Source organism: Asparagus officinalis, chromosome 5 (assembly GCF_001876935.1).
Source record: "Asparagus officinalis chromosome 5, Aspof.V1, whole genome shotgun sequence".
Classification (NCBI taxonomy): domain Eukaryota; kingdom Viridiplantae; phylum Streptophyta; class Magnoliopsida; order Asparagales; family Asparagaceae; genus Asparagus; species Asparagus officinalis.
In genome coordinates this window covers 55,118,048-55,142,188 of record NC_033798.1, presented here as the reverse complement: position 1 = coordinate 55,142,188, position 24,141 = coordinate 55,118,048, and positions in this window count along the sequence as shown.

The window sequence follows — 24,141 nt, the reverse complement described above, 5'->3', positions numbered from 1 at the left end:
AAGAGAAATTATAATTTCTTTTTCTAAGTCAAGAATTACATCGAGAGATTATATTCATTCTTTTCTTAAGTCATTTAAGAAGAATTAATAACATTTCCTCTCAATTTTCTCGTAATTTTTCCAACAAACAGTACATAAAAATAAATTCCGTTTATTTCCTTTATTGGAAATTAGTGTTAAAGAACTTAAAGCTCGAGGTTGTGGACGAGTGTTTTAGAGGGGGTTGGTTGCACTTATAACTACTTAGATGCTATTAATGGGAGAATTTGGATTCTGCGGAATACTGCTATGGTGTCTGCTAATATTTTTAGGCATTCTAATCAAGTCATTCATTATGAGGTGATGGATACTAATTAGATTTTTTAGCTTGTGGTTTTTTTATCTATGCTTCTAATTCACATGCTCATAGACTTTGCTTTTGGGAATAGTTGAGGGTGATGAGAAGTTCAGTTTCTCTGCCTTGGATGCTAAAAGAGATTATAATAATTTTACAAATCAGGAGAGAAGCTTTCTAATCATGTAGTTTTAGATGCTGCGGTGAGAGATCTTGTTGATTGTCTTGAGTTTGGGGGTTTTAATCAAATAAGGATTGCTGCGTGTTGGTATACTTGGACCAATTGGCAAGCGGCTATAAATAGAGTTTGGTCTAGGATTGATAAGGTGTTCGTTGATGATCTTTGGCTGCATAAGCACGAGGATTGTCAACTTGACTTTCTACCAGCTACTATTTTTGACCACTCTCCTAGAGTGGTCACTATTTTGAAAGATTATCGTAGGGAGAAAAAGCAATCTAGATTCTTTAATGTTGATGTTCTAGTGATCATACAGTCAATTATGTCTGTGTTTAGATGAATTTGTTGAGGATTGATGAATGACCGCTTTCTTCCCTGACTTTCTGTCTAGTTCTTGAATTGGGATATCTAAAAAATCTGCACAAGTAGGAATTCATAAGTGGGTGGGGTTTGGTTCTCCCATTGTACCTCCAACGATCAAGTTAGATGATGAACTTGAATAGGGTAAAATAAGAACTAGGAGTTCTGGTGCATATGATTGCTTAAGGATTAGATTTAGAAATTAAATTTTTAGCCCTTAGTAAGTAAGAATAGTACCTATATTTATACTAAGATGGTAAGTGCAAATGGGTCACTCTGGCCGAGAGCAGAAAGACTATGGCGAAGTATGGGATGGCGGTCACGTCGGCACTTGCTTTACAACTATCGGTTAGCAAGTATAGGGAAGGTCGCTTCGGCATTAAAAGGGAAGATGCTGGCAGCATGGCAGGACCCACGTGGTCTGATGAGTCATAAAGACTATCTGGGCCAGAATCATGATGGCACCTGCCAAGCATTAAATGCGATGTTGACACGTTGTCAAAGGGGAAGAGTCTCGAGATGAAAATAGCCCTTTAGCTTTGTTGAGAAGTAACGCCTTTCAAGTCAACTTTGTAAGACGTCTGGCAAGTGGTCGAGTGGACTCGAGGCGAGTCATCTTCGACAAAGGGGGCGACAAGTACCGCCTTTCGAGTGGACAAGGAAGGATGTCGGCTTGACAAGTCGGCTGAGTTGTCATCCTTATTGGTCTTCGGCCGCCATGTTAATTGGGGCATAGCACATAAAAGTAAACTTGTTCATTGCTTGGCACTGAGTTGCTCTTTGATGAAATGGGAACACCATAACACATAACCCTTTTCGCTTGGAGTCGGCTTAAGCTGGGTGCAAGTGAAATAAAAATAAAAAATTACTTTGGACGGACGTGGGTGCTTTGAATGAGCACTAAAAAGTCATTTCTAAAGTTACGTGGTTGATGTCACCTCACGCCTGCTTTACTGCTGCAGCTCCGCTTTTTTATCAGATTACGGGCTGCCCGAGGTAAGTGCGCCATGCCTCAACCACTGAGGGCGATTCAATTTCTGAAGATAAATCATATCCGGTGGATACATCTGGATCCGATGGTTCGAATTCTGACAGTTGTAAATTCAGCTGTATATATAAGAATAGGGCCATAAGAGCAACGGTTGTCATCTTTTGAAATCCCCTTTAGAGAACTATTCATCTTCTTCGCTTACTTCTTCTGGCGATCAACTACTCAATCTCCAATGGCTTCTGAACCAGTTGATCGTTGAGTTCTTTTGGAAGATACTCAATCTAAAGTGACTTTGCCTCAGATGAAGACAATGCCGAAAAGGTTCGATATTCCTTAGGCATATGATCTATTCGCTTTGACGAGCTCAAAGGTTGTATTTGACCATAGGCCGGAGCGGAATCCGCTCTATGTAAGGCATCTAGAGTGTGGTGTAAGATTGCCACTGTAACCTTTTCTAAAACAGGTATTCGAGATGCTAGGGGCATCGCGGGCACAGATGAAACCGAACACCATTGCTATTTTGGTGGCGTTCATGGTGATCTGCCATTGGTTGGGGATCAAGCCTTCTTTGAAAGTATTCGGTCAGTTGGTGGCTGTGAAGGTGAATAAAAAAGTGCCTCACTTCCACTTCCAGATAGTGAGGAAGTTCAAGCTAGTCATCGACCTTTCATATTCGTATAAGGAATAGAAGGAGATGTTTGTGTGGGTCGTAGGGGACAACCTAGAGATAGGCTGCTCTAACTGGCCTAAAATAAAGAGGGATGCGCTCATGGGGGTGCGATGTCTGCCGACAAGAGGGTCAAACTCGATCTGATCAAAGCGTATGCAGGCTCCCATCAATTTAAAGATCTGCTAAATAAGTCAGTCTTAAGGGTCGCTGGGGTGTCGGTTGAACCTTTCACCGACCAAGATTATGATAGAGCCTCTGCTCTCATCGCAGGGATAGTGGAGGAGGCACCAGCGCCTGCTGTTCCTGTAGCCGATCCTAAGGAGGGGCCGTCTTCTAGGCCCACAAAGCATCATCGTCAAGACATTCTTCCAATGGAGGCCGAAGAAGTGGAGGAGAAGCCTGCTCACTCCCTTGTTCAAAGAAGAGGCAGAGGTAGATAGAACAAGAGCCTCAAGTGGACAATGAGGAACAACGAGTACAGGCGACAACCAAGCCGATTGAGGCAGTCGTCCATATGGACGGATCATCTTTGGGAGGGCAAGCCAAGGCTTCCTAAGGAGAGGGAGCTAAGACCAGAGCTGCTAGAGAGGCAGATTCGTCTGCTCACCATCACCGTGTGGGTGACGTCGGAGATGAGGAATGGGATGAGATGAGGAAATATGTCATCGGGCTCACTAGGGTCAACGCTCGATACAGATAGGAGCCTCGATACATATAGGAGCTCAACCTAGAATATCGCTTCGACCATGATCAACACCTTAACATCAGGGGGACTGTCTTAGGCTCACGTTAGGTCCAGCAGAGGGCGGTACAACAATTTTGGCTTCCCCCAGGATGAGGAGTACTTACAAGAGGTTCTATATATCGACCTTCATCATATCCTCCAAAGCTATTTCGTTCGAGGTGTTTTGGTTGAAACAGAGTTATATCGCCGGATGGATAAGGTCTGGATCACTTATCATAGGCTCCTTGGGGAAGTTACTTGAGTGCCGAGAAAGGAGTCAACTTAGAGAAGGTTGCTGAGGCATCGACCCCAAGTGATCCCGAGGTAGAGAGGCTTAAGCAGGAGTTGGAGGAGAGCCAAAAGAAGGCTGAAAGAATGGAGGAGGCCCTTCGAGAGAGGGATTGTGCTGAGACCCTGGCCAAAGCGGAGAAAGAGGCGGCGGAGTATGTGAGGCGCCTACTAGGTGAGTAGCATGCAATGCTCGTCAAGCTCCAAGAAGTGGTCACTCACTTCAAGTCTGAGTCCTATCGCCAGGAGATCATCAAGGACTATCACCAAAGTTTAACTGGAAGAACTAAAGTAGCGATAGCGTGTAAGGCTGGGTATGACTATATATCTGTGCAACTTCTAGCCAACATGAAGAACCTGCCCGATCGCTTTCACTATCCCCTGATGGTTGCCAATTGCTTGGACAGGTTGAAGGAGGTGGAAGCGCTCAGGGGAGGACTTAATCTGGACGAGGAAGAAGATGACTCAGACGAAGGACAAGATCACTCGACTACTCTGCCGTCTGCACCCAGGAGCTCCATGCATCTAACTCTAGGAGCTAGAATGGACTTCCCTCAGGTCTCTTAGGAATCTTTCCAGCTTTTTTTTGGTTGTATATATTGAATACTTTGTAACTTGTAAGATACTTTATCAATGAATGAAAAAGTACTTTTTTGAACTTAGAATTGTATTTTCTTGTGTCACAAAATTTCAAAATGTTTACTGAATGACTTAGCTTCTTTATGGACTTGAAAATTTTACCTATTGACTCAAGGGTCAGCTCGCCTCCTGTTAAAAAGAACACGTCCCGAACTCGAGTAATCACAAGATGCTTTAGTTTTTAGTCTAAGTGTAGAACTAATAAAACCAATTGGGCCGACCACTTGCCAGTTGTCGTCTGAATGTATTGAAACGAGTGCTTGAGCAACCTTCTTGACATTAGTTGTCGGTTGCGGAGGGTCGACTAGGACATGGTCGACTACTTGCTTGATAAATATTGTTTAATGGGTTTCTAGAAGCCTTTATTAGGCATGTAAAACATCACTATTCGAAATGACGCGATGCTTTGTCAGTTGTTAGAAATTACGAATGATGCTTCAATTTTTGAGCTAACAAACACAGATTAAAAAGGGAATGGTGCTTCAAATCTTGTGATTGACGTTTGAGATTTCGAGATGAATATCGCTCGTTTATTTCAAAACGATGCAACCGCCCGATTAATTCCACATGTCCCTTGAATGCTATAAATAGCCTAATAGGGGGAGAGAAGAACTCTTTACCAGTTCTTGCTTACAAATCTTTAGTGTTTCTTCTCCTCAAAACTTCTCAAATTTTTTGCAAGAAAAAACTTTTTATGGCTTCTCAAAGTTTTACCGGTGGCTACAATGAGGAGAGGAATAATCTTCTCCGGGGAGGCAACTCTAGTACAATGGGCTCTACGACATCCTACAAGCCTTCACACTGGCGGTGCCAAAAGCGAATAATCCGGTGTACCGCCATGGGCGCAACAGAACACCACTATATTTGGCCCACCTCGAGCATGGGCTCCGGCTACCGCTTCATCCCTTCAAAAGGGACACATGCATCACTATGGGGGTTTCCCCTTCTCAATTCACCACCAATACTGTGGGGGTCTTGGTGGATTTTATTATTATCAGCCACCAAGTTGGTGTCCTGCCCAACATGAAGTTGCTTGGGCATTTGGTCTGCATCAAATCGATAAGAAAGGACCCACATTATTTCTTTCATTACACTAGTAGCATTAAATTTGTTTCAAATGCTCCAGAGTCAAATAGGGACTGGAAGGAGCATTTCGTCTAGGTTTTCAATGCCAGTGGTATCCTCTCATGTTCCAAGTGGCCCGAAATAAACAAGGATGCATTGAGGCTGATCCCTCTCAATACTGAGGAATGACGGCAGTTAGAGAAGATCCAGTCCTATGTTGGATCTCAAGAGAGGAGCAACCTCTTCGACACAGTGTAACTCCGGATGGTGCTTATCTCAATGATCTCGCCTACTGAAGCCAACAAGGCCAGGGCGAGTCTGCTAGCTCTCCCTATTGCTGGAAACTAGGAGACGGAGTTGAAGGGCGAGGAGTAAGGTTCTACCACTAGGCCCCAGAAGAGGCTAAGGGGTTACCTAGAGCCTAAAGAGGCGGCTTTTTCATGAGGTCTCTAGCAACCAAAATTGCTACCGAATCGGCAGAGCGACGGGTGAGGTTAAAAAAGTTAGTGACCAAACGCCGAGTCCATCCACCTGCAGAACAGATGACAGGATCAGTCTGGGTTGAACCAGCTACAGAACAACGGTTGATCGAGGAGCAGTCGACCGCTCAAGCTAGTCGGCCTGATGAGATCGATATCATTGATATCCCTCCCTCTCCTATGCCCGGGGAGGCAACTCTAGTAGCTGAAGTCGCTGAGGTTGGGGCTACTGTTGAAGAGGCTGTTGAGTCAATGCCTACGCTCGAATCGACTCACTGGTCAGGCAAAGAGTCAGTCCGGTCGGCTAGGGGTGTTGAGGAACAATCAGCACCCCTTCCCGAATTAAGGGCTGACGAGGCTGCTGAAGAGCATGAAGCCGCCGAAGAGCAGGAAGGCTTCTTGCCTTTCACTCATTGGATCTCGAATGTTAACTCTCAAGATTAGGAGGAGGCGAGGGCGATGTTGGTGGGAGTGATGCTGGGCCCTTGTTCGCCTAGAAGGGAACTTATTGAGGGCGACAAGTTCATCCCGCCGTTGTCTGTCGATAGGGAGATGTAAATTTTAGGGTCCCTCTAGGCCCCAATCATAGTTGTGTAATAGTTCACCCTGCCAAAGGACGAGAGGGTCCTAAATAGGATGCCAAGCTTTGGCTTTCATCTAGCTCTTATGTCCCACTTGATTCGGGAGGCTCTACTGGAGGAGGAGCTGTATGAGCGGCTCAAGTGTATGCATGATTCTCCGCAGGAGTGGCGAGTAGAGTTGGTTAAGGAAAAGGCTACCAAGGAAGAGATGAAAAAGAAAATTGGTGTCATAGAGGCTAAATTAAATGGCGTCAAGGCTCGCTGACGTCGAGAAGTGGATGCTAAGGATAGAGCCCTTAAGGGGCTCTGATCCCATAGCGCCAAGCAAGCATCCTTGGTTGCGGAGCTTAGGGATGAGGTGGCCATGCTGAAGGGGGAAGTTAGTCGTCTCTAATGAGGAATTTCTGAGCCGGATGGCCAACTAACTACTTTGGCTAAGGAGGTTGACTTCGAGAGGCACCTCAGAGTGGTGGGCAAGGAAGATGCTCAATCGAGTCGTCTCTCGGTCGAGCAGCTAAGGCGACATCTTGAGGAGGAGCGGGCAAATTGCCAAGCATCCTAGCCCCTTGGGTAGGGTTGAGGTGGTTGTGGCATACAAGGTCAGAGTCGACTACTTCGCCTCGTTGTTGCCTTCAAGCTCTCATCCTTCATCTAATAGCTTTTATCCTTCCTAAGTCTCCTGCTGCCTTGATCTCCTTAGAGATATCGAAGCAAACGGAGGAGGGTTGAATTTGGCTTTAGGTAATGACGATGATGAGTTAGAGAATGGCTTCAAAGAGGAAGCTATTGCTTCCCCTTCTACTGCTACGGTCGAAGCCCCTGCTGAGCCTTCTAGTGCTGTCGAGGCTGCCACCCCAACTGAGACTACCGCCCCGGGCCAAGAACGTTAAAGGACTTGTATCTATTTTTTTTTCTTTCTAAATACTGACGTGCTTTGTAAATACATTGGCATGGATTATTGTAAAGAGTTCGCAATAAAGTTTGCATTTTAGAATGAAAATTGACTTTATTCTTACTCTTGACTCTTATCTTTTTTTTATTCTTCTATTTTTGCTTTGCTTTGCTAACTTGTTTTGCTGATTAAGAGAGTCGAGTGTTAGTGCTGTATTAAGCCAATCATGTTGTGTCGACCTGTAAGGACCATGAATTTTAATATTAGTTAAAATAATTTTCTAGTATTTTAAATATTTAATTATGATCTTTAAAAGAGTATTTGTATTTTCTTGATTTTCTACAATTTTCTAGGGTTTAAAATCCAAGTTTTATATATATTTAAATAATTTTAATATTTATAAAAAAATTTTGTGCGGTGAAAATTTCTGGAATTAATCTATTGTATTATTGATACTATTACATATTATTTTTAAATAATATGTTGTATTATTATTATTATTACGTATTATTTTGTATAATATATTGTATTATTTCTTCTGTTACATATTGTCGGTCGTATTAGTACAACTGGTACGTTTTATTGTATAGATAATTATCCCTTAATAAATTGATTTTAAATATAAGAAATTATATTTTTATTTAATTATTCTTGTTCAATTGTATAATTTCTTGTATTATTTCTACTGTTGTGTATTATCGGTTGTAATAATACAACCGGTACGTTTTAATGTGTAGATAATTTTCATATAATTATTTAATTTTTTCATAATTATTATTATTTTTAATTAAATTTTATAAACCCTAATTTTCTTCTCATATATATATATATATATATATATATATATATATAAAGAAATCCCCAGCCCCTCCTCCTCCCTCCTAACGTCGGACCCCGATCTCAGACCCAAATTCCGACGTCGAGTTCAGCAAACAACAGCGGCAACTTCACCAACGTCGGACCTGTGTGTTTCTGAAAAAAACCCCTCTCGATCTCAGCTCCCCATTCCTCCACGAGATCCAGTCCTCCGCCACGAGCTCCTCCTCCACCACGAGATCCGGTCCCCCGCTACTACCCGCCACGACCTCCTCCTCCACGAGAATCCTCTCCGCCCCCTCTCTCTCACCTGATCTATCGGATCCTCTCCGCCGACGGACCGAGCAGCGCACCGCCGACCGAGACGATTAGCGCACCGCCACCGACGCTGTCGCTCGATAACATTCCCCGTGAGATTGAATCGGCGCTGCAGGTAAAACTCAAACCCACTATCGATCCCTTTGATGGGTCTTTTTTTTTCTTTAATTGGTTGTGCTGAAATTGGTGGCTATGGAGATGGGGTTGTCGATTCTGGGTGTAGAATGAATTGATGGGTTTGGTAGTTTTTATGCCCATTTCTGCTGTTATGTTGGTTTAGTTCATGTAACTCACTGATTTTCTTGTGTTTAGATTCAAACTGTAAGTGTATTGTGACCTCTGACTCCAGTTAGTGATGATCAATATCCAGTTGCAGCAGTTTAATTTTTTTTGCATTTCAATAATATTCTAAGTAAGCGCAAAATTTATGATAGCAAGTAGTTTAGATAATTAAGCGAAGTCTTTTTTTCAAAAAGAAAAGAATTGTTTGAACAACTTAGGATCAATTGAAACAACCTTCTTACTCGAGGACGTATCAGATGTCATAACAAATTAGCCAATATTAGTGGATTGAGGACTGGCAAATGCTTGCCTGCATAAGGACAGATTCTAGAGGAGAGCTCCTTTATTTTGTTTTTGTTTGGTGGTATTTGTTACTGCTAAGTGCTAAGGTTCAAAGGTTCTCTAAAGTCTAATTGTTATAGTTTACACCAAGGTTGTCAATTACTACATCCAGTTCTTCCCATAATTTCCTTATTTTTCTTAAATAAGTTTGGTATATATATTTCAGAGAATGCCCATTCATTTGAACTGCTTGCTCCTTGGCATTTTTTTAGACAAATTGCTTCGCTTATAAGTTGTGTGTGGTTGAATAATTGACTTGTCTTTGTTAGATAATGCTACACTATATATAGAACTGCATCTTCAATATTCACTTGTCTTTTTTCCATTGATAATATCTTTTTAAGGCATAAATTTCCAGGTGATATAATGGCAAGAAAGAGTTTTTATGTTGTAACATATGAAGAGGCTTTGAGTGAATGAGAGAAGCACTTAAGCGCGCGTGATTCAGCATCCAGCTCAAGAGATATGCGTAATCCACCTGTTTGTGTTCAAGAGCAAATGTATCCAGAGGGGGCATAATCTTCTTCAAGACAAGGGACCACTTGGGGAAACGGCTATTTCCTCCATCCATGTTTTTGTATTAGGTTCAGTGTTTACAATTTTAATATTTTTAGTATGTATCGTTGTAGTATTTGTTGGTTTATCTATCGGGGGAAACATTTGATATGATTCGTGTATGATTTTTCAATGTGAGAATAAGCTTGCATAACTTGGGTCATTTTGTACTTAGTTTGTACTCAATTATGAGCTTGTTTGTTTACAATTACATTTACATTTTGTACATTGTTTCAATTACAATTACATTTACATTTTGTACTTGTTTGTTTCAATGTGAGAATCAGTGTTTCAATTGATCCTAAGTGGTTCAAGCAATTCTTTTCTTTTTGAAAAAAAGACTTCGCTTAATTATCTAAACTACTTGCTATCATAAATTATGCGCTTACTTAGAATATTATTGAAATGCAAAAAAAATTAAACTGCTGCAACTGGATATTGATCATCACTAACTGGAGTCAGAGGTCACAATACACTTACAGTTTGAATCTAAACACAAGAAAATCAGTGAGTTACATGAACTAAACCAACATAACAGCAGAAATGGGCATAAAAACTACCAAACCCATCAATTCATTCTACACCCAGAATCGACAACCCCATCTCCATAGCCACCAATTTCAGCACAACCAATTAAAGAAAAAAAAAGACCCATCAAAGGGATCGATAGTGGGTTTGAGTTTTACCTGCAGCGCCGATTCAATCTCACGGGGATTGTTATCGAGCGACAGCGTCGGTGGCGGTGCGCTAATCGTCTCGGTCGGCGGTGCGCTGCTCGGTCCGTCGGCGGAGAGGATCCGATAGATCAGGTGAGAGAGAGGGGGCGGAGAGGATTCTCGTGGAGGAGGAGGTCGTGGCGGGTAGTAGCGGGGGACCGGATCTCGTGGTGGAGGAGGAGCTCATGGCGGGGGAATGGATCTCGTGGAGGAATGGGGAGCTGAGATCGAGAGGGGTTTTTTTTAGAAACACACAGGTCCGACGTTGGTGAAGTTGCCGCTGTTGTTTGCTGAACTCGACGTCGGAATTTGGGTCTGAGATCGGGGTCCGACGTTAGGAGGGAGGAGGAGGGGCTGGGGATTTCTTGGGGAAGAGAACGAGAGAGAGAGAGGCTGAAAGAGGTCAAGGGAATTAAAAGGGGATCTGTGTGATGTTGGTTTTTTGCAAAAAAAACGCCATAATGGGAGGCTGACATGCGTAAGCCACATGGTGCGCACCTGAAATGCTCTTATATATAATATATATATATATATATATATTTTATATATATATATATTATATATATTATATTATATATATATATATATACATATATGTTATACATACAAATCACCCTCTCTCTACTGTGCACAGAACACCACCGCCTCTTTCTTGCCTCTCTTTCCTTTCTCTTGTTCACGAAAACCCCACACTCAACCACCAACCGAGATCTCGCCGCCTTCGACCATCCTGCTCCCATCCGAACTTAGCCTCGGATAAACACCGGCTGCTCAGCCCTCACCCCATCCCAACCCGGCCGCTGCACGCCTTGCAGCCCCTCCCTTATCCTCCTCTGTAGCCAAGGCAGCAACGCCTCACCGTTGCGGCCTTCTCCTTATCGGCAAGCCCTAACGGCCCAACTCGCCCAACTCCTCCGCCTCGGGTCTGACGCCGCCACAGCGCAGTCGATCCTTCCGCCATCCCTAAGTCCTTCACCCTACAGATCTCACCTTCCTCCACTCAACCCGCCGTCCCCGCCCTTGAACACCCCCCCGTGGCCAACCGACATTGGCTGTCGTCGTCGACGAACCCCCAGGCCGAGCCACCTACTCGTCAAGCCTACCTCGACCTAACTCCCCAGATCCAACATACCGAGCCGCCTCCAGCCACCTGTGTCAGCCTTGTCGACCCTGCCTCTCGTCGAACCTCGCTGCCGACGCTGACCGAGTTCTCTTTGCACCTTACTTTAGCTAAGTGGTCAGGTCTTCGGTCAACGAGGATATGGAAAGTTGTAGTGCCTAAGTCTCTTAGTCAAAGGCGAGTGAGTAGTTAGACTTAATGCCTTAGGTTTATTCAGGATGATACTAAGGGCTTTTAGACGGAGTGACAATTCTGAGGTTGGGTGCCCAGGTCTTACGTAGATACCTGAGTCTTTCAGATAACCAAAATGGTCGAAAGATGACTGAGGGAGATGACCATATAGTGAGTGCCTTGGGTTTATTCCTTAAAAGGAACCAAAGGGCTTTGAATTCAATCGAAGTCAAATGCCCAGAACTTACTGAAGTTGACTAGGTCTTTTACAACCTTGAGGCTGTGCCTAGTGTTAGGTCTTGTATTTTGATGATGATTTACAAACCCCATTATTAGTGCTAATTGTCTGCCAAGTGATAATGTGTAGGATAAATTTTATCAAGCAATATAGTACCACAGTTTAAGAATGGGTGGAATTTTGCACCACAACGATGATATTCAAGGAGGTGGAGGCAAATTAATGAAGAAGAGCTTTCAAACACAACATATACAAGAGGAGCTTCATCAACAAATTAGCAAATATCGGGTCTCAAGAGTTGTATATATTTGTGAGCGGTATTTGAATTTTTATTTTCTCTCTAGATCATAATGTAGGCAAGAATTAACGTAGATAGCTTTTGAAGCATTTGGGGGTCACACACACACCTTTTCAAAACTCCTATTTTTGACGCTTTGGAAAAATAATGAATTTTCACAAATACAAGGAGCTATTTGAAAAATTCCTTCTCTAACATACTCATTTTCATATGTATAAGTATTCTCCCAAATTTTATTATTTTTAGAGTTGATTTAATATTTGAAATCATTTTTAGAACATCATTAATTTTGGAAAAAATCAGGTGTCTAGAATATATCTGTTATCGATCGCCAATAAGATGCAACCGATCGACTGATCAGAAATAGTTTCTGAGACCCTGCAGGTTGGTGCTCATCAGCCAACCGATCAGAAATAGTTTCTGAGACCCTGCAGGTTGGTGCTCATCAGCCGACCGATACAAGTTCATTGGTCGATCGTTGGCAGGTGAACAGTCGACGCATGCATATGTATCGGTCGACCGATAGTGTTTCCAGATTGTTATTTTAGCCAACGATCTAGTCATCGATTGACCGATCATGGTCCAATAGTCGACCGAAAGTATCGTAACGGTCATTTTTCTAGACTCTGGGATTTTGGGGATTGTGTTGGTTTTGAAGATGTTTTTAGGATTTAGGCTATTGTTATGAGTGCCTATAAATATTTTCCAGCCCCCATTTGTTCAGTAACTAAAGCAAGCAAGAAAATATACTTGAGTTTGTGTTTATGCGTGTTTTGAAATTAAACTTTCATCTCACTCAATTTCGGTCTTTCATGTTAAAATCCCACAACCCCAAGCTTCAATTGTCATCTCTTAATCCTTGTTATAGGATTGCTATAACAGAGATTTTTCCATCTTATTGTATTGTGTGGAGAGCTTGATCTCGAGGAGATTATTGTGTGGATTGTGAGATCTCAAGGAGATCAATATGAAGAAGTTCCGGCTTTCAAACCGGGTTGTGATTAGTGGATTACCATCAGGAAAAGTGGTCAAGGACGTAGGTCGAGTGGACCGAACCTCATGAACACATCGAGGCTTCATTTGGTTAACTATTTTCTAACCCCCCCTCTCTCTTTTATTTCCTTACTGTTATATTGTATCTTGTGTTGTATTGAATTTCATTAATTACACATTTATTGTTTTATTATCCTATTCACACCCTCCCTCTAGGGTAATTTCATTTGGTATCAGCAAGGTCTCTGTATTTGTTAAGGTTTAATCACCTTAGAGTAAAGATCCAAATGTACTCAAACATGAATGTGCATATGCTTGAAGGTCTCTGTATTTGTGATGCATTGATCTTGACATCCTAGAATTTGTAGAAAAAAATATATTGAAAAGCATAGCAAGGACATGACCGAGAATGAACAGCAATTGGCTAATCTCAATGTTAAAGCCATGAACATCTTGATTTGTGGACTCACTCCTAATGAGTATAATAGAGTCTTCATGTGTGCAACTACACACGAAATTTGGGAGAAATTATGTATAACTCATGAAGGAACTCCTCAAGTTAAGGAGTCAAAAATTAGTAGTCTCATGAATGAATATAAGTTATTTAAAATGCTTCCAAATGAGTCCATTGTACCTTGTTTTGTCGCTTTACTAACATTGTTAATGAATTACATGGTCTTGACAAGGTGTTAGAGAACCAAGTGAAGAACAACAAAATTCTTTGCTCTCTAACACTGGCATGGGAGCCCAAAGGTACGGCCATTGAGGAGGCCAATGATCTCACAACACTCATGCTTGATGGGCTCATTGGAAAACTAAAGGTTCATGAGAAGAAGATCAAGGAGAAGGAGGAAGAGCCCCCACGAGCAAACGAAGAGCCTTCCCAAAAGATGAAGTCAATAGCTCTCAAAGGAGCAATTGAGTGCGACTCCTCCTCATTCGAGAGTGAAATTGATGTCTCCAAAGAAGTGGCACACCTCTCAAGGAGAATATCAAGATTAATAAAAATGAATAAAAATTTTAAAAATAATCATTCTATCAAATTCTCCTCTCGTGTAGACAAAAGCTTTAAGTGTTATGAACCGGGACATATAGCAAGGGATTATCCCAAGATAAAAGAAAAATACATGAAGTATAAGATAAAGAAGGCGATGTATGCGGTATGGCAAAAATCCAAACCAAGTGTTTCGAATAGTGATGAAGAAGCTGCTAAGTGTGCCTCTCATGATCCAAATGTGTGCTTCATGGCTCATGAATATGAGGTACAATCCGATTTCGATGTTGACTCTTTTTATATGCAATGTTGACTAGGAGCCGCTCTTGAGGAATTAAACTTTGAATATAAAAAGTAAGCAAAAGAATATTCTTCTTTTGAAAAGTTGCATGATTCATGTGACTCAAAATTTGAGCAACTACAACCCTTAATAAATGATGTCATTGCATTAAAGGAAATAATCAGAGACCTTGATTTTGAAAATAAACAATTAAGGTATCAAATTGAAAAATTAAAAAATAAAAATACCACGTCAAAAGCTAATCATGCTTCTACTAGTAATGCTCATCATCATTTTAGAAGAAGATGGTATCGTAGATCTCATGCACCTACCCATGTTTTCGTCAAAAGTTGATTTTGTTATGGAATTCATTATATCTTTAATCGATTACAACAAATTCGAAAGAGATAGTCTTTTTATAAGACTTCTTTTACACAACAAAATAAAAATTACAACTCTTGAGAAAATAACATAAAAAATCGTTTATCGATTCTTGTTTTGTGGGACTTTGCCTGTACCGGGAGTGCTTTGACTCGTGGACCACCAAATCACAGATCGTGAGGGGTTTAGTGATTCTTCCTTCATTTATCGAAGTAGGAATTTGAAGTGAATATCTTATCAAAGTAAGATGATCACTCTTCTTAAGATCAAGTCAAAGCTCGAATCTCAAGGAATCACACCAAGAACTCAAATCTCACTGTTCTGTCTGCTCTCTCTGCTGTGAATTGCTCAATAAATGCTCGATCCTCGTCAGTAGTGACCCTATGGGGATATTTATAGCCTCTGGGACACGTAACTGGAAAACACAACAAAATAACAACGTTAAGGCTACGAGACAGTGTTTGCTGTCTTGGCGGCCGAGACAGTGTTTGCTGTCTCGGCCTCCGAGACATCAGTAGTGACCCTAGGGGGGTATTTATAGCCTCTGGGACACGTAACTGAAAAACACAACAAAATGACAACGTTAAGGCTGCGAGACAGTGTTTGCTGTCTCGGCCTCCGAGACAGTAAATACCATCTCGGGAAATCTAACTGCCAGGCAGTTTTCGCGGTAACTGCCTTCCTGAAGGACCCTAGAGGGGGGGTGATTAGGGTCAAGAGGCTCTAATATGCAATTAAAAAACAGTACAAACAAACCACAGTAACAGAAGTGCAATAATAAAGAAAGAGATAAAGATAGGAATCGTTATCCTTGACGCGCGATGTGTTAACGAGGTTCGGCCCGCTGACCTACGTCCCCGCTCCCCACTCTCGAGGAGAAATCCACTAACACATCCGGTTTGGAAGCCGGAACTTCGTCTACACAATGATCCCACAAGATCTCTCTCTCACTACACAGTTGATCTCACAGATCACACTCCCTCACAGTCGATCTACACAAGATCTCACTCACAGCAGCAGAAGATAAATGCAAGACACTCTCTTTACACAAGCCCCTATAGCAAAGAGAAGAGTACTGAAGCTGGGAAGTGAAACACACACAAGAACTCAGAAGAACAAGTTTGATTTGAAAATTTTCTCAGGAAGAAACAGAGCTCTCTGGTTCTCTTTCAAAACGTTAGGGCTTAGAGAAGAAGAAGCAGGCTTGGGGGGTTTTTATAAAAGAGTTTAAATCAATAAAAACAAAAACCTAATCTTCCTATTTAGGAAGATAATCTACTTTGCAGGTTGTGACCTCAGACTGTGCCAATCACTAATAAGTGAAAGCACAGGAGTCGAGGCGAGAAACGACCGTTTAAAAAAATCGCGGCTGACCAAATCGGTTGACCGAAGAAATAATCGGTCGACCGAAAATACCGTCGGTCGACCGCTGACAGCTAAAGAAATTTGGAAAACCAAGCAGAGCCTCTTCGGTCGACCGGAACGGTCGACCGATTTGAAGATTGAAAATTCGGTCGACCGTATCGGTCGACCGACGACAATCTGGAAAGATACTGAGGAAAGGTCATAGGATCGGTCGACCGGGCCGGTCGACCGATTTCTGATATTTTCCAGAAAACAGGTTTTTGACCAACTTGAAATATTTGCAAGATATTCATTTGACCTCTGAAAATTCTGAAACTTTGTAAAATGTTTTTAATACTAAAAACAAACTGTTTGGAAAAAGAATTTTGCAGATAGGTACTCATACTTGTGAAAAATAGTGTTTTGTGAAAAAACGCTTAAAAGACACAAGTCTAAAAACGTGTGTGTGATTCCCAATAGCTTCAAGTAAACTCAGTAACTCTTTGCCTACATTCTAGCACTAGAGAGAAAAACAAAAGAAGGCTAATATCCTCATATTGAAAGCAATACTTGAGCTTTGATATAGCTTGAATCGGATGAAGCTTTTATATGCCTTTGTTGTTCTTGAAATAACGTTGCTTCATCTTTTTGGCCTCCTCCTCCTTTAGATGTCTTCGTTTTAGCGTATATTCCATCCATCCTCCGTTAATGGCACTAACGAGCTTGACAAATGATTTTACTACATTTACACTCAATAAGCCATTAGTACCGATAATGGTGGTTGTAAGAACATCATCAAAACATAAGGGCTAACAATCTCCCCCTTTTTGATGATGACAACCAACCATTATATAAGAGCAAAAATAAAATAGCTTATAGATAGGTGCTCCCCCTATCTATGAGCTCCCCCTAAATAATTTGGTTTTGGGCCTTCATGCTTCATTTATCCAACCTTGGCCTTCAAGCTTTATTTATTCCAAAAATCCAACCTTGGACCTTTCAAGCTTCAAGTCCAGGTCCGGTCCATGTGATTTTCACTTGAGAAATCACATTCAAGCCTACATTCTTGCAATATATTGGACTTTGCATTCAAGTCCATCTCATTCCACTATTTGCATCCAAGCTCATTTGAGAATAAAGAGTATTTTGCTTCTTTTGGACATTTTGGTTTTTGGCTTCAATTGATCATTTTCTTTACTTGCTTGATGGGCTTCATGCTACAAAATAGAGAAGAGAGATTTTTGAGGGGTTTTTATATTTAATAATATTTATTTATATTTCTATTCATTTATATATAAACTAATCTAAAAATAATTATTAATGGTATATTTATTCATGTAAAATAGATAATGATGATATAAAATTGTAATAAATTATGATTATCAGATCACCAAAATCCACCTTCAAATCCTCGATCAAAAGACAAATCAATTTGCACCATCGGGTTTGATTTAATAGTTTGTAAGCAAATCCTCACACCGTGAACAGTATTTCCACTACCGCTACAGTATTTTCTGCTACAATACCTTTTCCCCCTCTTCATCTTGATTCTTGTAACGCAGCCGATCTTCACTTTTGTATGACGTCTATCTTGCGAACTCACTCCCGAATCCATCACCATCGCTCCAATACCACTTGTTGAAAAATTTTAGTCTCCTCGCCTACTACGATATGCGCAACTTGAAAGCCAACCCATACTCAACAAGATATAAAACAACTACAATTAAGAAGAAAGAACACCGAGATTTATATGGTTCGGTCGACCAATTTAGACCTTCGTCCACGGGGCAACAATACGAGAAATCCACTATGTATCAAGGAGAACTACAAGAGGAATCACTCAACTCTCGTCTCTCAATCTCTCAACCTCACATACATAATCAACTATCATATTATCTCCAAAGCCCTCTCCTTACAATTTTTTGAACAGACAAAGACTGTGAAATCCTCGCCCAATGATGTAATCTTTTATACGGATAAAGACTACGAAACCCTCGCCTCTCGCGTAATATTTTTGAATTAGGCTACGTCCTCTGCTAACCCTAAATTATAAGAATATTGGCTCTCTCTCTCTTCTGTTTAGTTTTTCCCCAAATAATAGAAGGATATATATAGGAAAACTAACACCTTATTTCTTGCCTAGCTTCCTAATTAGAATAGGTTTCAAACTCCTAATCATGAGGAGACCTAATCTCCTAATCATGATAAATCTCTAACCCTATCTAATTCTCATGAAGTTATACAAAGAATCAAAGACACAATCCCAACATGTTGCACATGAGCATACTTATTTAATATTGAAAATTATAAATATGAACCATAAAATGATGAAGTGAATCGATAGAGACCTCTCGATTTATGTACCTAAGCTGGTTTAGATTTTACCAGTATTCATGAAACCTAAATAAGGACGTAATAAAAGATTTGTGTGCTAGGATTCTTAGGTAATTAGATTGGCCAACAGCCGAATGACCTGAATCTATAGGGTAATGAGAAAAAAGAACTAAATTATATCATGTTTCAAATTTAAATACCTTATCAAAGTCTATACTAATCATCGACATTAGAAGCTGAAACAAAACATGCAGACATATAGAGTCAAATTTACTAAATAGCTGATATCCGACATGGATTAATAGGATGAAAAAAATTATAATCCTATACATGAACAAACTTATTCTCTAAACACAACAGCAACATTAAGAGATGCTTTAATATTAGAGATAGGAGACACATCTTTGCTCAATTTATATTAAGGTTCAAGCTATTTAAGGAAATGCTAATTAGTAAGATCTTTCCTAAATAAATTTCTTAAAGTTAAAGCTAAAATTGATATGTCATGCGAGTAGGGATTCATCACCGGTTGAAGTTCTGTGACAATTACAAGATAGTCTGATTGTGTCGTTCATATGCCTTTTATTAATCTTTAGTTCTTTTATCAATCTCTAGTTCACAACTTAGCTCTGAATCGTTGCGATAGCATTTCCATATAAATCTATTCCATCTTTAATGTCATCCTAGGCAGTTTAATTTTCAAAAATAGAAGTCGGATGGTTGAGGAGAGGAATAGAGAGAAATAAATAAAAAATAAATGTCATGTATAAAATAAGTTATTAATTAGAAGGTAAAAAGTCAAAGCTTAAGAAAATACCACTTTAGTAATCAGGGTTTATTATAATAATAGTATAATATTTATTTTGGATGCATGTAAATATAATGTTGGTTATAATATTTATTCAACTTTTTTTTGTTTGAAATCATGATAAGAAAGTTTATTTTGTATTTCTCACTATAGCATCAAAAGGGTAATACAATTAGCCTAATGCATTCCTAATCTTGTCGTTACTTCATGATATTAGCACCATGGATTTTTTTGGGTACAATGTATTTTCAAATTACACTGTGATATGCGTTTAGTAGGAAAATATTTAATCTAATGAGATTTTAATATACATTTGTTTGTTTCAGACTTTTTATAATACTTTTTGAAATTCAAGTGAACAAAACGTCTCCAAAAAGAAAACTAATCACCAAATTGATTGTAGCAACTTAAATCATACTAAATTGACTCATTTCTATAATAATCAAGTTTCGAAACACATTTTCAAAAATGTAATTAAATTATAGAGGAACATACCATGCTAACACGTGCTTGAGCAAATTTGATCCTCGAAAGAAGTCGACATCTTGTGCTCTGCTGAATTTCCCATCTTAATCCAAGTGGAGTTCTAGTTGAGCTTTTCTTTTGTAATTGTATAAATTTGGCTTAGTAGGTATTATGGTGAGTGGAAGAAAATGTGTGAGCTAATTTATACTCAAGAGATGAAAGAGAAGTTATATAAAAAATAAAAAGGGTTGTTTGTTAATTAATTTGGTTCATAGTTTATGCATTGATTCAAATTGAATTTTAAAAGTTTGGACTCAACATATTGTTAGTATAATTATTTGATTAACTTTGTCATATACTATTGTGTGATTGCTTGGGAAGAAATTTATAGTATTGAGCTAAAATTTTAGACTCATTATCAACTGGTGCTCAAAAGACGCGAAGCAATGAAGAATGAGGTGCATCATTCTCTAATTCTACATCTGAGGTGGTCTCTACAAAACTATGGTCTTCCCATGGCTTAAACTTAGATGTCCCTCAAATACAGTCATTTCAACTTCTTAGAGAGGAGTATGGGTCGCCCCTCGACATGCAATTAAGTTAGACCGAAAAGTAAACATTGACATTCTAAAATTCTAAATATAGACATAAGCATTTGTACATAGTATTAGATGATAAACTATTGATAATAATTATATTCTTAACCAAATATTTTGGGGAGAGTAGGAGGTGCATTTAATAAAGAGTTATGGATAATTATTTAAGGATTAATTATAACTATTAGTATAATTGTGAATGATCAAAATTTGACAGGGCAAAATAGAAAATCAAAAGTTTTGACATGGGTATTCTCTTTTATAAGTATTATAGATTATAGATGTGTGTATGTGTGTGTATACATATATATACATACATATATGCATATATATACATATGTACACACATACACACACATATATATATATATATATATATATGAGAAAAATGGGTATGCTTGGTATCAAGCACAAATTTTTGTGCTTGGTAGTGAGATGTCATATTCCCTTCCACTCATTGAAATCGGGGCCCATATTCACATAAGTTGGAGAGTGATTGGGAATTAGAATGAGTGGATGAGAATAGAACACCACACTATCAAGCATAAAATTTGTGCTTGGTACCAAACATATCCATCTGCTTGGTGGCGAGAAGAGTTGGGACAGAAACTTCCGTATCATCCTCAAAGAACCTAGCCAAGAAAAGATTGGGAATTAGAATGAGTGGATGAGAATAGAACACCACACTATCAAGCATAAAATTTGTGCTTGGTACCAAACATATCCATCTGCTTGGTGGCGAGAAGAGTTGGGACAGAAACTTCCGTATCATCCTCAAAGAACCTAGCCAAGAAAAGCCTTTCCAAATCTACCCATTTCTGAATAGATCCAGCAGGCAGTTTCATAAACCATTCAAAGGCTACTCCTTTAAGAGTGCCTATGAATAAGCGAGTCAAGATGGCATCGTTCGCCACAACATCTCCAGTTTGAGATTTGAAGTAGTAGATGTGCTGATTTGGCGATCCTGTGCCATCGAACGGTTGCAAGGTTGGAGCTTTGAACTTCGGTGGGTATGGAGCTACTCACCTTCGGAAGAGGATCCCAGGTTGTGAGTCTCACGATCCGAATGCTCGGTCGCTTTCTGTTTCCCTTTGAAGGTCGTCCTCCGGGAAGATTCGGGTTTGTGGCCTTTTTCAGCAATAAGTTGGGCCATCATATCTTTCAATTGGAGAAGTGTCTCCTGTTGCGCCTGGAGCATGACCTGGTGTTCGTTCACTTTCTTGGCTATGTCCTCAGGATTTCCCGCCATGTAAGCAGATACTTCTTGTGGTCCGACCGAGCTCGAAGATTGAGATTCGGCTATTGCCGAATGCTCATCACTTGTTGTAATTCCTCTGGCCAACTTTTGATAGTCAACCGGGCGAATAGCTCCTGTCCGGGTCCGAGTATGCTTATATACTCCTTCGAACTGATCACAAATTTCCCTAACAGTTGGGGAATTACTTCTTTGTGACTCGTCAGAATCGGAACGTGAGGCTTTTCCTCTACCGATCATGTTGATGGTGACCTCGGGATATTCGATTTCAGAGGTCTTCTTTTTGTGACGACGCTGTCGTTTAGCAGGTCTAGCGACATTCGTCAATCTATTGAACACCGATTGCCTAGGCGCCGGTGAACAACAACTGCATTCAGAGAGGACAGCAGATATGAGCCGCTCACACTGGCATGAATGAGCTACTTGCTGTGTTGGCCTTCCTCTTGACAGCAATTCACGCAAGTCGGAGACCTGGGGAAGATTTTGTGAAGGTGGGGATGGAACCCCCTGCCCTTGGATGGGTTGGGCATGAATCTTAAATCCATGCTGTCCCTTTTGAACCTGACGGACCGTGTCATGCTCTTGATAAGAAACACGAGAGTCGCGTTTAGGTTTATAAACACGAGGCCGAGGCCTGTGTTTGATTGATGGACTAGATCCTTGTGGATCTTGTCCTGGTTGAACGCACATTTGTGGTGTGCGTTTTGATGTTGAAACAGACCCCTGCGGGTCTTGTTTTGGTTGAACGCACACTTGAGGCGTGCGTTTTGAAACAGACCCATGAGGGTCGTTCTTTGTTTGAACGCACTCTTGTGATGTGCGTTTGGTTGTTGAAACAGACCCCTGAGGGTCGTTCTTTGCTGGAACGCACACTTGTGATGTGCGTTTGGGACCGGGCCGGTCGACCGATTTCTGATATTTTCCAGAAAACAGATTTTTGACCAACTTGAAATATTTGCAAAATATTCATTTGACCTCTGAAAATTCTGAAACTTTGTAAAATGTTTTTAATACTAAAAACAAACTGTTTGGAAAAAGAATTTTGCAGATAGGTACTCATACTTGTGAAAAATAGTGTTTTGTGAAAAACGCTTAAAAGACACAAGTCTAAAAACGTGTGTGTGATTCCCAATAGCTTCAAGTAAACTCAGTAACTCTTTGCCTACATTCTAGCACTAGAGAGAAAAACAAAAGAAAGCTAATATCCTCATATTGAAAGCAATACTTGAGCTTTGATATAGCTTGAATCGGATGAAGCTTTTAATCGAATTTGACGTTCTTGAAATAACGTTGCTTCATCTCTTGGCCTCCTCCTCCTTTGGATATCTTCGTTGTAGCATATATTCCATCCATCCTCCGTTAATGGCACTAACGAGCTTGATAAATGATTTTACTACATTTACACTCAATAAGCCATTAGTACCGATAATGGTGGTTGTAAGAACATCATCAAAACATAAGGGCTAACACTTCCCACGTTTCAAACTCCGTTATTTTGGTAGTTATTCATGTGATTTTCGCCCACGATGTTTTCCACATCCCTTGGCAGTTAATGGACACGTGTGTGGTAGTTATTTGGGTTATTTTGATCATTTCAAAGTTGTCTCGCTGGTCGAGATAGTAAATACTGTCTCGCTACGAGACATCAAATACTATCTCGCTGTGAGACAGCAAACACTGTCTAGCACGGCGAGACAGCAAACACTGTCTCGCACGGCGAGACAGCAAACACTGTCTCGTTGAAGAGACAGTAAACACTGTCTCGCTGCGAGACAGTAAACACGCTGGCGAGAAAATTCATATCTGTCTTGATTCTTCTACGACAGCATGAAGTCAATTCTTGTGATTTTTTGGTAATCTTTTCTATATTTGGATATCTATAAGCATTTTTTGACGCCTACAGATACCCCCTCCAAAGTATTCCAGACTCATTCTTTTATAGAGGAGTCTGGGATACTTTGGATAAGATAGATTTTACTTACCATCCCTTCAATGCTTGGTTGAGTAGATCATGTAGAAGAATCCATAAAATGGTTTCGGCTCTTGATCTCTTCATCCTTTAGTCTATTCAGTTCTTTGTAGAATAGCTAATACTCTTCCGGTACTGCGTTTATCGCTCGACCATTATCGAGATCTTGAATCAAAGCTGGTATTTTTTTAGACTTCTATCACCAAATTGATACTTGTATGTCCTTCGAGAGTTCGTCAGATTATCCTTAAGATTATTCAGAATAATATTCTCCAGAAACTGCCTGTTGAATGTAGGAAAATAGTTTAGACTCGTGTACCTATTAGAGTATTCATGTGTATCGAAACACCACGATATCGCCTATTATACTCAAAACAATTGTTGGCGTCTCGTGATACGAGACAGCTTATATTGTCTCGCTATGCGAGACAGTAAATGTTGTCTTGCTATGCGAGACAGTGTATACTATCTCGCACGGCGAGACAGTGAAGTCTGTCTCGCTCAGCGAAGTCAGGATTATAAAACCCTGACTTAGGGTTTTTTAGGTAGTTTCTCACGTCGATTTTCAGCGATTTTTGGGTGATTTCTTCGGGATTTTCGACCAGTTCTCTGCCTCTTCTTCTCCTCTTCATTTTTGATTTGTGTGGAGCTCTTGTTTGGGGAGA